Source organism: Mizuhopecten yessoensis, unplaced genomic scaffold, assembly GCF_002113885.1.
Source record: "Mizuhopecten yessoensis strain PY_sf001 unplaced genomic scaffold, ASM211388v2 scaffold11139, whole genome shotgun sequence".
NCBI classification, from domain to species: Eukaryota; Metazoa; Mollusca; class Bivalvia; order Pectinida; family Pectinidae; genus Mizuhopecten; species Mizuhopecten yessoensis.
In genome coordinates this window covers 1,000,942-1,017,784 of record NW_018408899.1, presented here as the reverse complement: position 1 = coordinate 1,017,784, position 16,843 = coordinate 1,000,942, and the positions used below count along the sequence as shown (strand labels likewise).

Genomic DNA, 16,843 nt, shown 5'->3' with positions numbered 1-16,843 from the left:
CCCATCAACCATCGGCCCAGGAAGCAGATGATACGCTTGATGACATTTCGGAGGATCGGTGAGAGCGACATCAGCCATTGATGGGAGGATGATTAATATGAGAATGCACAGTGGGCATTACAACTGGAGGATAATTGTATCGTAGATGTCGGTAAATCATCCTACTGCGTCCAAATTTATGGCACTGATGAACTCGAGTGGTGAATGTGTTCTCCCCACAGGGACCAAGGACTTGTAAACCATACTGAAAATATCCAACTCACTATCAGAGATATTGGTACAAGGATGGAGGTACTACATTGACACTGGCATGGCACTCCCATAAACAGTAACCCAATAAAATTATGTACTGTTACTATAGGATAAGCCATGAGAACCTCATAAGTTTGTGTCATGAATACAAGTGTAATAGGACGAGGAACAGTGATAAAATAAAGACAGTAAACTTTTAAATCTAAAATAATTATTGAGCATAAAATCACTGGATTTCTAGTGTAACAGGACAAGCACTAATACTTATAGATGTGTTTCTTGTTTAACACTATTTTATCTATTTTCCACCAAATGCACTGCTAGTTTTATCAAGCTGAAGTCTGTGAAGAGTCCTGGAGCTATTGTTATGATGCTCTGGTATACTCTCCATTATCCACCAGGAACAATGTATGGATCCAGCAAGTCTTGTTCTTTAATTGGTGTCGGTTGTGCGTAGAGGGAGAAATTTACAAGAGTTGGCTGCAGGGCGCCACTCTCCCAATATCTGATTGGTATAAAACTGTCCTATAATTGTCACCGACAAGTGTCCAATTCCCCACGGCTGAAGACACAGCAAGACAAAGACATTCACTCCAATACCACTCATTTCAGAATCCATATACATGTGTCATTCAAGAAAAACAAAGCATTTCAACGAAAATGAATGTGTCTGGTTTTGTCGTTCTTTGTTAAAAGTGTGAATAAATTCGGCTAAGGTTTACCATAATATTTGAGTTCTGCCTACAGGAACAGGTAAGGATATCTAACAAGTGTCTTTGTTTGGGAGATATGATACAGCTGGATGAGTATGCTGAATACTGCTCTGACCCTTTGTAGCTACTGGCAGTAATGCAAGGGTTTAGATCTTGTGTCACGGAGAAAATCAGACGTCACACAAACTAAATATAGGCAAAACGAGATAAACAACCCCTTCAGGACAAGCAACTGTTTCCTATTGAATCAGCATCCAGTATATTTTAAGAATTATTCCACCCTAATACACACACCTCTCCCTCACTACCACCACCACCCACTCACCTGTTCTCTTTTAATTCACTCTTTCGCTGTTGTAATTTAAGGTTTGAATCCATCAGAGACGTCATGCAGTGTGTCAGTGTGTCACTAAATAGTTCAGGGCATATATATCTTTCATAATCTAGCGCCTACAATTCCCAAGTTTTGTATGTGACGGAGTACCTCTTCGTATGTTGAGGTGTTACGTACAGAAATCCAGTCTCTTGCCTCACTATATATACAGAGTTTTAGCCCTTGTTTACTGTTCATTTCAGAGTTAAGGTCCTTGTTTACTGTTCATTTTAGAGTTTTGGTCCTTGTTTACTGTTCATTTCAGAGTTTGGTCCTTGTTTACTGTGCGTTACAGACTTTTGGCCCTTGTTTACTGTGCGTTACAGAGTTTTAGCCCTTGTTTACTGTCCATTATAGAGTTTTAGCCCTTGTTTACTGTCTATTACAGAGTTTTAGCCTTGTTTACTGTTCATTTCAGAGTTTTCGCCCTTGTTTACTGTTCATTACAGAGTTTTAGCCCTTGTTTACTGTGCGTCACAGAGTTTTAGCCCTTGTTTACTGTGCGTCACAGAGTTTTAGCCCTTGTTTACTGTGTGTCACAGAATTTTAGCCCTTGTTTACTGTGCATCACAGAGATTTAGCCCTTGTTTACTGTGTGTCACAGAGTTGTAGCCCTTGTTTACTGTGCGTCACAGAGTTTTAGCCCTTGTTTACTGTGCGTCACAGAGTTTTAGCCCTTGTTTACTTTCATTACAGAGTTTTGGTCCTTGTTTACTGTCCATTATAGAGTTTTAGCCCATTATAGAGTTTTGGCCCCTGTTTACTGTGCATCACAGAGATTTAGCCCTTGTTTACTGTGCATCACAGAGTTTTAGCTCTTGTTTACTTTCATTACAGAGTTTTGGTCCTTGTTTACTGTTCATTATAGAGTTTTGGCCCCTGTTAACTGTTCATTATAGAGTTTTGGCCCCTATTTACTGTTCATTATAGAGTTTTGGCCCATTATAGAGTTTTGGCCTCTGTTAACTGTTCATTATAGAGTTTTGGCCCCTGTTTACTGTTCATTATAGAGTTTTGGCCCTTGTTTACTGTTCATTGCAATGTCCAGGGCATATCTTTGTAATTTTGTAAGCGAATTTCTCTTGGAATGGCTGATTGTCGACATTGAAACCATACCTTGTCCCCTACTTCATATAGAGTAACTGTTCTTTGTTTATTTATGATAGCAATGTTTATCTGGAGTTAGTGGACTATGGATTACTCGTAACAATTACCCATGTTTTAATTTGATATGCATTATAAAATGCTTAACCAATACACTAAAATGAATATAACTGTGTGAAACGTTTTCATTCAAATATATCAGAATAAGACAAATTGTTTTAGATGAAAATGAAATGAAATATGAAGAATTTATCTTTTCTGAATAAAGCTGTGGTGGACAATTGACAATTAAGGAAAAAGCTGAGTTACCAATGGGAGGTTATTCCTGCTACAGGAGGTGACATGATGCTGCTTTCTATTATGAGAGGGGAACCACTTTATGAAATCAACCATAATCATCTGCTTCCCCTCGGGAGCGAAGGATGTGTTGGCGTGAGACATCAATACTGCCATCTATAGGAGAGGAAACTACTCCCCTATGACAAGGGGAGGTAATATTAGTCTGTGAGGATAATGGTGCTGTGTGCCTTAAGGGCAGAGGAATTCCTTTATCAAATAAAACGTTATTGCTATTGTCTATTGTTTCATGGGAGTTCCAGTATTTTGCCATGACAGTCAGCAGTCTGGTGTCAGCCTCGTCAGAGTCTGTTAAAAGTGTTGGTTGTTAAGATTCATATAGCACAGATATCTGTCTCTTTAATCTCCTTATAACATCTGATCATGAATATACCTGATATTAATTACTTTCTACATTCAATTGAAGCCTGTTACCATAGCTTTCTATCAGGGTTTTGTATTTGATTTATAAATGTTTTGTAATTATATGTTGATTAACCCTTTCACCACTGTAGAACATAATGGAATCATCCATATAAATGCATGGTAGAGTCTACTAAAGTTGCATAGGGGTGAAAGGGTTAAGATTTCTTGATGAGTTGGGCTTTCCTTGGATTACTTTAAGTATGTTTGATAAAACCTTGACATTCTGCCACCATTTGTCAAGGAAAATGTTGGCATTATGAAGGGGTTTGTTGATGCATGGAGGGATGCTATAAAGGAATTGTTAAATAAATATGTTGGAGGGTAAGCAATGGAGGACATTTTCATGAGGCTTGGGAGTTTTGTCGAGTTTGTAGGGGTCAGATAAGAACATTGTCTGTCAGAGCATTGACTCATTGTTACTTTAACATCTGTGCAAGTGTCACTAACAGAGTTTTACTGTACTTAAAATACAATTGGTTCGATTTAGATTTGTCACTGGAATTCCAACATCTGTTTTCATCCCCTTAATGTAGTATATACAGCATATGTGGGTGACGAGACTGCTTCCCTGTAACCTGGTTAACCCTCGTCGTGTAACAAACAGCTGTCAAATTTATCTGTTGCAGTTTGGTTTTATCCAGTAAAGTTCATGTTAGAAGTATGTACATTACATTATATTGTTGCGGACTAGGGGAAAATTTTTATTCCCATGCAGAAATATTTACAGGAAATGGAAATTTTATGTGCTTGTTGATCTGTTTTAGAAAAAAAAGATTGATCAAAGGTGTCAGGACATCTGAGTGACCTCTGTTTGAATTGAAAATAACTGGCAGAATAAAGATATGCAAAAAATAATGATTACGTAAAAGTTTATCTGAAAATCTAATTCAACTCTTTGTATTTATGAATAATTCATAAATACACTTAAATTTTGTGACATAATTTCCGATAACTGACAGAGTCCTGTTTTACATTGTGCAATTATATAATCCATTGCTACTCAGCAAAAGGCTGACATGCCTACCTATCACACCTATAAGTCAATATTGGAATGCTTCATACAAACACAGGTCCAGTCCTCTCTTGTATTTAAGGGAATTGACTTTTGTCGGCATTGTCAGAGATTTTGTATTAGCCATGCATGCTGGAATAATAAAACAATTTCAGTATGGGTTATGTAGTAGACTTTAATGTATTGTCACATGCTATTGTGGAAGGGTATTACAATGCAAATGGCATCCGCTCCCAGTGGCATGTGTCTTTCAGGTTGCGGCAAGATCTCAGAAGCCCCATAATAAACGCACAGAATTACGTATTTGCATGACTGAAATATTTCCTTTTCTTAATCCCTTTTCGTCGTGTAAATGGATGTAAATTGAAAAGATGCAGCTTTTTTTATGACCATAGCATTAGGGAGAGTAATGGTGCTGTGATCAGGGTGAGCAGTATGTTTGGATTAACCCGCCAATCACCCTTAGCATGCCAAGATTCCATTTAATCATGATCATAAATTCCAAATTCCTTTTAGCAGTGGGATGTATAAGTAGTTCTAGAGTGGTCGACTCTAGAATGGCTTTGGATGGAAAATCAATCTCACCAGCTCCAGGATTTGGAGAGGGATAATAAAATCTAGTTTAAGAAGGTGTTGTCGGGTTTTTGCTTCAGTACTCTAGATGTATTATTGCATTCCAACTCATGTGTTAAGGAGTGGCGCCTTTCTGCTACATATAAGAAGAAGATTGAAATGTGGTTTTCTATATATGGGTGTGAACATAAGATGAAAATTAAAAGTCTATTGCAAAATTACTTTGGATAAATGTCAACAACCAGAAGTAAAAATTATTTATAAAAGAGCTGGTAAACAAGTTGGGATGAGAGACATCGGAATTTAAGATTAAAAACAGAGATTGACTCAAAGCAGAAAGAAGTGCATAGGCAAAGATTTTAAAATGGAAAGATAGATGGAGGAATAGAGATTGACTAAAGGAACCGAAAGAAGGAAGGACAGATATAGGCTGAATTAAGGGACCTGAAAGAGATAAAAGTGGCTGATTGATGAAGGGATCAAATGAGATTATATTTGAAAGAGATAAAGAGTGATGAAGGGACATTAGATTTGCAGAAAGAATCCAAGAGAGATGATAGGATAGAGATCAACAGAAAGAGAAGTGAAAATAGAGAAGCTCAAAAAGTAGATAAACACACAGGAGCATAGATTTACCGAAGGAAAGAAGTATGGAGGGATGAATTGAAAAAAGGGAAAGACATGAGTATTAATGTGAATCACAGAAGTGAAGAGAAATGGACAGAGACTGGTATAAAGGAAAAGATAGCGATGATTGACAGAAGAAAGTTAAAGGAAGGCTAGATATAAACACAAAGAAGACATAAAGATGGAAGGAAGGGAAGTCTCAGACTTGTGAATGGAGAATATTGATGAAAGAGAGGAGATTGACATAACAAAATGGAGTGGCAAAGATGGACAATTAACAGAACAAGTTGGAGGGAAGGATAGAGTTTGCCATTAAGGAAGAAAAGAGTAAGAAGGAAAAGACATTTTAGAACATATTGACAGAGTTGGACAGTGAAGGAAAGATTGACAGAAGAAAAAAGCAGTAATGAGGAGAGTCAAAGGAAGGAGAAAGTAGTGGAAAGGGACAAGCAAGTAGAGAGTTAGAAAGTGAGAGAGAGAGATAGAAGGAATGGACACAAAAGGAAATGACCAATTTAATGCTGACCAGCGGTAGTGAAGGTGTCAGTCCATGATGTATATGTCTGCCAACTGTGTCGACTGCAATAAGGGAAAGTTCAAATGATCAATTTGTCTACTTCAGACATGCTTTTAGCACAAATTACACCTAAATTATAGTTAAAGCACATAAATTATCTAGGGCTTTGCACTTTCAATGCTATGGCAGCGCTTTTACTCTCTCATTCAGAAGTGCAGTGTTGTAAAATCCTTATCTTATTTCTACACCCTCACGGTACAGTAGACCATTAGCTCACATCAATGATGGGAAAGTGTATCCATTGTTTTGTAGGGATTGGAATGTTGAAAATCTGCAGATGTTCAAATTGGCATTTTACATCCCAGATTTGCACAATTAAGTTATGTTACCACAGTGACGTCAATTAAGGGACAAAAAGGTACACAAAACAAACAATTGTGTGACACTTTTTAGGGAAGGCAAGATGTAATCCAGAATTCTCCATTCCGAAAAAGAGTGCCTTTATTGGCAATTTGTGGTTTGCTGTGTTCGACTTGGGAAGGAATTGTATTTATTCATCTGTCTAGCAACGTTACAATTTGATTGCATTGCCTTCGTCCAGGAAACGAAATTTGGTGGTTTGCAATGTGCGTTTAGTCAGTTTGGTACAGACCGGTCTGCTTTCCTCACACAAAAATCTATTGTTATTGTTCAATTAACACTCATTTTCAGCCTTCATGGCTTCGCTATTTCGTTCCCATGGCAACTCCAGCCTGAAATTAAGCAGTTGATTCGGTTTTCCATTCCCTGTGGTAGGTTTAATAGATAAGATGGCAACCATAGAGATAAATGTGTTTAGTTGGATTCCATGCGTTGATACACTAGTATCGTATATGTTTTGATGGTGGACATTGTCTCTATCAATACTGAATCCAGTCCTGCCACTGTCCCCGATCATACTTTGGTGCCAAAGTTGACAAATCCCAAAGTTGAGTTTTAATCTAGTGCATTGGAAATGGGATTTCATCAATGCAATTTGCTTAAAAGTTTAACCAATGTTGTCCCATTAATGTGGAATAGGCACTGTCTTACGTATTCATTTGGACTATCAATGTTTTCCATCTCTTCCATCCTTTTTCAATCTGTCTGCCATCTATGTTCTCTGGAAAAACTGTAATTGGTTTAAGAGTTTATTTGCTATTAAAACTATTTTAATTAATTTCATTAAATGAGGTTGAATTCTGTATCATACATCTGAAATTAAAAAATGACAAACTGTATAGACCGGAATACTTTAAGTCAAATGATATATTAGCTCTATGAATTTTGGAAGAATTACTTTTCTTGTAAGGTAATTTCCATCATGTTTTGAATAAATTTAATCACAAAATGAAATTAGAAAATACATAGTGTATTTTCTGTCTAGTAGAATTCCTGAATTTTGTGCTTGACCAATGGCAATGCCCTACATTTACACAAACAAAGAACTTATTTTCTTTTTCCAATTAAGTGCTGTCTCTAGATAATTTAACCTTTTTAACGACAATATCTAGATGAATGTTATTAATTGTTATTAAAAGTGCAATTATTTCATTTAAATTGGTTTGATAATACTAATTCAAAATGTAAAACAAAACATTTCATACAAGGAATTACAATGTAGTATATAGGTACTTATTCTGAGGTTTTGTTGAGTCACCAGAACCTGTACCCAGCCACTGTGACACATTTTACCTGGCGTGGAGTATAATGTGTTGTAGCCGAATGGTTCAGATCTCTCTAGTGCCATACTGTATCATTTATTTATTAGCAATTACAGGAGAATTATGACAGGTAAATGGTTAACAGGAGGAGACAACTCTGGGGAGTTTTCAGTAAATAGGTCATGCTCCGGGTGGGATGTGTATCATTAATTCATCATGAATACAGTTTCCTGGTGTAGTGTTAATGATGTACTAAAAATGTAAATAAATGTATTTTTTATGTGTCACCTTTGCATGTGTACTTATAGTTGCAGTATGTCTACGGTAAATAATTGATTTGCAGTTGCATTTGTGCTACTCTAGATTTTAAAAATTAAGTGACGAATGAGACGTATTGAGTCATCTTGTTTACTAGAATTTGTCACACTATTAAAAAATAAATCAAAAAAGTTACTGTTAGTTTTTCAGTGATGAGACATTCGTTGTTGAAGCTCATTAAGTTATTGATTTCTTATACCTTTTGTATTCCTGTAACCAGGGTAACCTGAGAGAAAGCTGTATTGGAGATTCAGCTCATGTTTGTATTGACAATCTTTATGGCAAAGGTGTACCTTACATCTACAGGTACCCGATTACAGTCAATCTGTTTGGCTACACTGTTGTCATGGCGATAAACAGTTTTTGATCAAGTAAATGAGAAATAGGAAATCTGATGGTATTTTTTACAACTCCTGATTTGTGTAGAGATATTGGAAATGTCTCATAGAGGTTCATGTTCTGTCATTTTAGGCCTAGTTTTAATATGTGTATGTCTAGTATTAATTGGTGAATTTTCTGATCAGGATTAATGATATTATTTCATGTTATACATAATCATTGTCTAGGACTAAAACATTTTTTTTGTCATTCCTGGGTCCAGGACTTTTTCAGCCCAGAAATCCTGAGTCCTGTTATGGTTTTTGTAGGTTCGCCCATAATATAAGAGTCAAGGAATAATGTAATTTAAACATTAACAATATGTAACAAATTAAATAACCACTTTTACTGTAATGAAGTGCTAAAAATTCTGTGTGTTCATTTTTTTGACAATTTGGGAATATTTAAAGGTTTGACAGTCATTTTACCATATTTTGGCTAGGTTCGCTTGTCATTTTTTGGAGTGCTGAACCTTGGCCTTACGGAAATTTTTGTCACTGATTTTTTTTTTTTTCGAGCATAAAAGGAGAATATTTTATTTGCGACAAACATTTTATAGCTGTACATTCTTACTGTAGTCTTCTTCCAAATTATTGTAAAAAAAATATAACAGTGATCATGACCTTGACCTAAATAAAGCCAAAGAAATTTTGTATGTTACATGTATAATCGTTAGTTTAAATGGTTTCCATAACTTAAACCCTTAGTCTGTCAAGGTATTGTCATTTCTAACACTTTTTAACTTCAATAGAAGTTTAAATAACAATGGTAAATATGTTCTTTAAATAGTAATATTGATCATGACCTTGACCTTGAATTATTTGTGGAGAAATAAGTCACTTTAAAAAACGGGATTCCTTACATATGTATGAAGGGACAGAGCTGGGACTATATCCCCTCTAATTTGTTGCTAAGAGATAATTATAAACAGCAGGCAATGTTAATTAAGATCGCACCATTACGTAGTGTTGTCAAATTGTGACCAGCCTATCCCAGACTTCTCCAAAGTCCAAATCATACATGTATCAGACGCAGGCCTTCTCATAATCTTATACTGCTTAAGAAGACTGACCCTCGAGTCTGCTTGAAGGAATTTAATGTCTTGTCACATTAAGACGGAATATTCAGAGCAGCTGGAAATGTCCATGCCCTACACACCAGGACAGTATTTCCTGAACTAGGCTCCATCCTGAATTATACTAGGACCATCCTTAAGGAATCCACAGGGATTACAGTCAATCCCTAATGAGGGTCTGGGTATTGATCCAGGCAGAATAACAATGCTCGATTGGTGATTTATAACTTGGGATAAAAATGAAAGATGATATTTAATGGATATGAAATAGGATATTAGCATTCTGCAGTAGTTCCTGCTTGACTATGAGAACATGCCTGCTGTCCTTGTTGGCATGGAAACGCTAACCACAAAAATGACAAAAATAACATATTGTATTGTGAATAAAATGGACGAACTGAAATAACCCTTAATTATCTCCCTTTTAATTATTATGATCATCTTTATAAACAGGCTGGAATAACACCTAATTACCTCCCTTTTGTTGCCCTTTCCTGCTTTCTCAGTGACCTTCATAGACAGAATGCCTCGGATGACCCCTTATCTCCCTAAATCTGGGTGACTTTTATTGACAGGTCAAGATATATACGGCTTGTAAAATGGTCACATCCTTGCTTGTATTGATTACAACTTAAACCCATTACTATCTGTGCAGGATCAATGGGTAGTAAATTTGTTTCCGCATTCAAATATGGTTGTTAATGATTTCAGAAAAAGCATCCTAGGACCATAATTCTTGAGCTTTTTAAAAGTCTGGTTTCTGTTTCTGATAAACTACTGTTCATTACATCTAGAGGATTATACCTAATGTTGTAGGATTAGGTTCCTATTTTACATCATAAAACATTTTGTTTGCATTGGTGACTTGCACTTAGTATTCTGGCTTCCAGCATTTGGCAGTATTACGCAGCTGAAACTTTGTGCATTTTTTTCCATTTCAATGAGCCAAAACAGGATCTTTTTCTATAGTTGCAGGGTCATATTGTTTCCTGTAGGATCTGGTTCCCAAGCTGTGTGCTATAGAGAATTCCCTTGATTACTGCTAGTGATAATGCTTCCTGCTAATGTCCATATTGCCAGCTGCATTATAAATGCTGTTGTGACACGAAGCTCAAACTGAAATGGGCATCATTGTCCAATACACAAATTTTCCTTCTGCTCGACTGAACATATCATATTTCCCGGAATCTCCATCCAAATTTTATCTTGTTTTTGTACCAAACAACAGACTTCTAATGAAACGGCGATCTCAGGGGTGATAACTCTGTATCTGTCTCCACAGGGACCAGCTTCAATGCGAGAGGTAAAGGATGAGATAAGAAATATTGGGGCACAATAGTGATGCATCCCACAATTCAGGAATTATACGATATCATTTATTTCTGGTGTAGTACATTATTATCGTCATCCAGAAACAGATTTGAATTGTTTTTCTTCATAACCAACAAAATGTGGTAGAATTATTTCAAGATACCCGATATGTAGCACATCAATTAATTTATTTGAATGTTAAAAAGTTTATTTACAATTTCATATGTACCAAGTGTATCACAATTTTTATAGGAGAAAACACAAAATGCTGTTCAGGCAAAAAGTTAATTAAATCAACGGACATAAAAATTCTAGGCTGTTACAGATTACAGCTGTGGATTGGAAAAAGCATTTACTTTATTAGCAACAAAGATAGAATAATGGTTTATCATTATCAATACTTATCTTAATAGATATAATGAAAAATTTGTCAAAAGATAATTGAATGAAATGATGGAGATATGTTTTAAGAAGCATATAATTGTAATGACAATTTTCTGGAAGAATAATTATTTAAAAGTTTCCTGATATTTATCTATATCTGTCTACCAGAACAATGAAGCGCCTGGACTTTCAAAACATTGATAAACATTGACTTGGCTGTGGTACTGCCACAACCTAGATTAACATTGACTCATCTGTAGGACTGACTTAAACAGGATTTACATTGACTCATCTGTAGGACTGACACAAACAGGATTTAGATTGACTCATCTGTAGTACTGACTCAACTGGATTTACATTGACTCATATGAAGGACTGACACAAACTGGATTAACATTGACTCATCTGTAGGACTGACTCACTCATCTGTAGGACTGACACAAACTAGATTAAATTGACTCATCTGTAGGACTGACTTAAACAGGATTTACATTGACTCATCTGTAGGACTGACACAACCTGGATTAACATTGACTCATCTGTAGGACTGACTCAACTGGATTGATATTGACTCATCTGAAGGACTGACACAAAATAGATTAACATTGACTCATCTGTAGGACTGACTCAACTGGATTTACATTGACTCATCTGTAGGACTGACACAACCTGGATTAACATTGACTCATCTGTAGGACTGACACAAACTTGATTTACGTTGATTCATTTGTAGGACTGACACGAACTGGATTTACAATGACTCATCTGTAGGACTGACACAAACTGGATTAACATTGACTCACCTGTAGGACTGACACAAACTGAATTAACATTGACTCATCTGTAGGACTGACACAAACTTGATTTACGTTGATTCATTTGTAGGACTGACACGAACTGGATTTACAATGACTCATCTGTAGGACTGACACAAACTGGATTAGCATTTACTCCTCTATAGGTCTGACACAAACTGGATTAACATTGACTCAGCTGTAGTACTGACACACAAACTGGATTAACATTGCCTCATCTGTAAGACTGACTCAAACTGGATTTACATTGACTCATCTGTAGGACTGACACAAACTGGATTAGCATTTACTCCTCTATAGGTCTGACACAAACTGGATTAACATTGACTCATCTGTAGGACTGACACAAACTTGATTTACGTTGATTCATTTGTAGGACTGACACGAACTGGATTTACAATGACTCATCTGTAGGACTGACACAAACTGGATTAATATTGACTCATCTGTAGGACTGACACGAACTAGATTAACATTGACTCATCTGTAGGACTGAGTCAACTGGATTTATATTGACTCATCTGTAGGACTGACACAAACGAGATTAACATTGACTCATCTGTAGGACTGACTCAACTGGATTGATATTGACTCATCTGTAGGACTGACACAAACTGGATTTTCACTGACTCATCTGAAGGACTGACTTAAACAGGATTTACATTGACTCATCTGTAGGACTGACACAAACAGGATTTAGATTGACTCATCTGTAGGACTGACTCAACTGGATTTACATTGACTCATATGAAGGACTGACACAAACTGGATTAACATTGACTCACCTGTAGGACTGACACAAACTAGATTAATATTGACTCATCTGTAGGACTGACTCAACTGGATTCATATTGACTCATCTGTAGGACTGACACAACCTAGATTAACATTGACTCATCTGTAGGACTTACTCAACTGGACTGATATTGACTCATCTGTAGGACTGACGCAAACTAGATTAACATTGACTCATCTGAAGGACTGACTCAACTGGATTTACACTGACTCATCTGTAGGCCTGACACAAACTAGATTAACATTGACTCAGCTGTAGGACTGACTCAACTGGATTTATATTGACTCACCTGTAGGACTGACACAAACTGAATTAGCATTGACTCATCTGTAGGACTGACACAAACTGGATTTACACTGACTAATCTGAAGGACTGACTCAACTGGATTTACACTGAATCATCTGTAGGACTGACACAAACTAGATTAACATTAACTCATCTGTAGGACTGACTCAACTGGATTGGGGGGGACTCATCTGTAGGACTGACACAAACTGGAGTTTCACTGACTCATCTGAAGGACTGACTTAAACAGGATTTACATTGACTCATCTGTATGACTGACACAAACAGGATTTAGATTGCCTCATCTGTAGGACTGACTCAACTGGATTGATATTGACCCATCTGTAGGACTGACACAAACTAGATTAACATTAACTCATCTGTAGGACTGACTCAACTGGATTGGGGGGGACTCATCTGTAGGACTGACACAAACTGGATTTACACTGACTCATCTGAAGGACCGACTCAACTGGATTTACACTGACTCATCTGTAGGACTGACACAAACTGGATTAATATTGACTCATCTATAGGACTGACACAAACTAGATTAACATTAACTCATCTGTAGGACTGACTCAACTGGATTGGGGGGGACTCATCTGTAGGACTGACACAAACTGGATTAGCATTTACTCCTCTATAGGTCTGACACAAACTGGATTAACATTGACTCACCTGTAGGACTGACACAAACTGAATTAGCATTGACTCATCTGTAGGACTGACACAAACTGGATTAATATTGACTCATCTGTAGGACTGACACAAACTTGATTTACGTTGATTCATTTGTAGGACTGACACGAACTGGATTTACAATGACTCATCTGTAGGACTGACACAAACTGGATTTTCACTGACTCATCTGAAGGACTGACTTAAACAGGATTTACATTGACTCATCTGTATGACTGACACAAACAGGATTTAGATTGCCTCATCTGTAGGACTGACTCAACTGGATTGATATTGACTCATCTGTAGGACTGACGCAAACTAGATTAACATTGACTCATCTGTAGGACTGACTCAACTGGACTGATATTGACTCATCTGCAGGACTGACACAAACTGGATTTACACTGACTCATCTGAAGGACTGACTCAACTGGATTTACACTGACTCATCTGTAGGACTGACACAAACTAGATTAACATTGACTCATCTGTAGGACTGACACAAACTGGATTTACACTGACTCATCTGTAGGACTGACACAAACTAGATTAACATTGACTCATCTGTAGGACTGACTCAACTGGATTTATATTGACTCAGTTGTAGTATTGACACAAACTGGATTAACATTGACTCATCTGTGGTAATTACCAAAATTGACAACATGCAATATTAGAATGGAGTCTGTGCTGTACTGCAATTTATACAAGTATAATTACCATAAGTTATCATAAGTTTGTAGGAACTTTAATGATTTTACAGCAATTATAATTATATCAAGTTATATCTTAATGATGCTTGTTGGTCTTGATGTAAGTGCACAGAGGTCTTCATGTAGGAGGAAACTAGAGTACCTTAAGAAAACCCTTGTGGTGGGGCAGGTGACCTTATATCTGTTCACATTCAATCGGGGATTGAACCCTGGTTATCTTGGTGAAAGGCGTCAGGGTTATCCACTGCACAACCAGGCCATCATAAGTTTAAGATTTTACCTCAACATATTGAAATAAATCAACCATCATTCAAAATTGCACTTTATTTTGAATTTAGAGACCAAGTAGGGTGAATAATACAAACTATATATATGCTACTTGTTTTGTTTTCACCATTATATGTTTTTATATATCTTTATTTTCTTCTATATTGCAGTTGGAATGCCTGCAGAATAAAGAGAGGTCAAAGAAAGGTCAGGGACAGGCAAGAAGACACAGTGTCGGGATTCACCAGTAAGTTGTATGTTCAGTTTATCATGACGGCATATACTCTGTAGAAACTTATATATCGGAACACTTCCTGGCATAGAACTTCATGGCCATGAGGGAAAATGTCTGCAGGGTCTAGATTGGTATCAAACTTTAACCAATTTTCACTTGCTCATCGATCCTTGACTCCACATATGTCTATATTGAAGACTTTCGATTCATACCCCAGACCACTTCAGTGATATCTGTGTCTATGATAAGAAAACTTCCAGACTCACAGCCATTGACAAGGTCACCAAGAACATGTGGAGCTGTAAACCCTGGGTTGATATTGGCCTCTACCATATCAATGGATTATGTAGTCCATTATCACTTCTTGGGGTGAGAGGATGAGTTGTAATACTCAATCTGGAACATTGTGTTACACCAGGGTATATGTATTTGAGGTCAATTGATCTCTATTCTACCAATTGGTTTTTGAATTCGACCCCAGGCTCTCAGCATACTATGGTAAATAGTGTTACGCAGGACATTTATCAAGAAAAGACATTCCGTGTTTACATGACTTGCATAGAAATCCGCAAATGCCAAGGGATTGCCAGAAAATTGCCTGGCGGAGCCAAAAGTATATCTCTGATCTGTGTTAGCTGCTTTTAGGATTATGAAGACATCCCATTTAATAGCTTACATACTGAGAGTCTATGTAAAAACTAGGTTATCTGGGTTGTGCTACTGTGGAAATGGTGTTATTTTGGTATAATTAGTTTCCATATTTTTTTCCAGCGCCTTTTCACTTTATCTTGATTTCTGCAATTCACAAAATAATGACAGAATGTTTATACATAGGGTAATGAATGTCCAAGTTTTAAAGGTTCCAAGTATGTTAAATTCATGTTTCCATTCATGCTACAGATTAAGTGACACAATGCAGCCTTACTGACAAGACACAAATTCCCTTACATAAAGATCCCCGTACCATTGCCAAAAACTAACTAAGAAACAGTTTTCCCAGCATGGCTATAGCCTTGATAGCCTTGATAAATCATTTCTGAAAAGAAAACCATACCTTGTGGGATTTTTATGAAAAATAATACAGATGAAAGATACAAAATTTAATCACCTTAGAGTGTTCTGAGAAAACAAAATGGTGGGGCTGGAGCAGGATTTGAACCCCTGCCTTCAGATTGCTATACTATCACTGTAACTGATTGAGCGTTCTCATCAATTGAAGCTAGTGTACTAACCCAAATGTGCTATAGTTATTTCCAGACGGAAGTTAACCCATTCACCCCTGAAGACACATTTGAACTCCTCCAATTCAAAGGTTGGAATAGTTCCATTATAAAATTTCAGGGGTGAATGAGTTAAGGAGAACTTACTGTATATAGGAGGGGAAAGCAGTGGAGTCAGGGACAGGGATCCTTAAGCATGTCGCATGCTGAGAAATAGAGGTGTGCTGTAGTATTAGGTGAAGATCATTTTCTATATGTGTTTCATAGGTTTAATACTGTAAGCTTACAATACATGCATAAAATGGCACAGATTATCTCCCATTTTCCATTGAAGTAATTATTACATTTATCTATAACATAGTTAACAGATGGTATTTCAATGGGTGTTATGATATGCCTTGAGTGTATATGATACAAAAGGAAGATATTGCGATATGTATGATGACATATTATCATAGGAAAAGAGTTAATTGGTCTGACGGTTTGTTACATTTCAGGAGAATGTGTTGTGATGTACTGTCAAACCTAATCATAACAAGATCACACGAATCATGCAGATTTAGGATTTTTAGGTCACCTGAGACAAAGTCTCAAGTGACCTATTGCGATCGCCTTTTGTCCGTCGTCGTCCGTCGTCCGTCGTGCGTCCGTAAACAATTTACATTTTCGACTTCTTCTCCAAAACCCCTGAACCAATTTCAATGAAATTTTGCAGGGACCTTCCATGGACAAAGGTCAACAAAAAT

At 36.8% G+C, this 16,843-nt stretch overlaps 1 protein-coding gene across 4 annotated transcripts in view; it reads left to right on the top strand.

Annotated features, from left to right (window-relative positions):
* The window catches only part of LOC110466654, a 103,554-nt gene that overhangs the window by 49,755 nt on the left and 36,956 nt on the right, over positions 1-16,843 (top strand). For all 4 annotated transcript variants that reach the window (XM_021523295.1, XM_021523293.1, XM_021523294.1 and 1 more), the window contains one exon: positions 14,813-14,889. The gene's annotated coding sequence lies outside the window, so the exon portion shown is untranslated. The remainder of the gene's footprint in view (positions 1-14,812; positions 14,890-16,843) is intronic.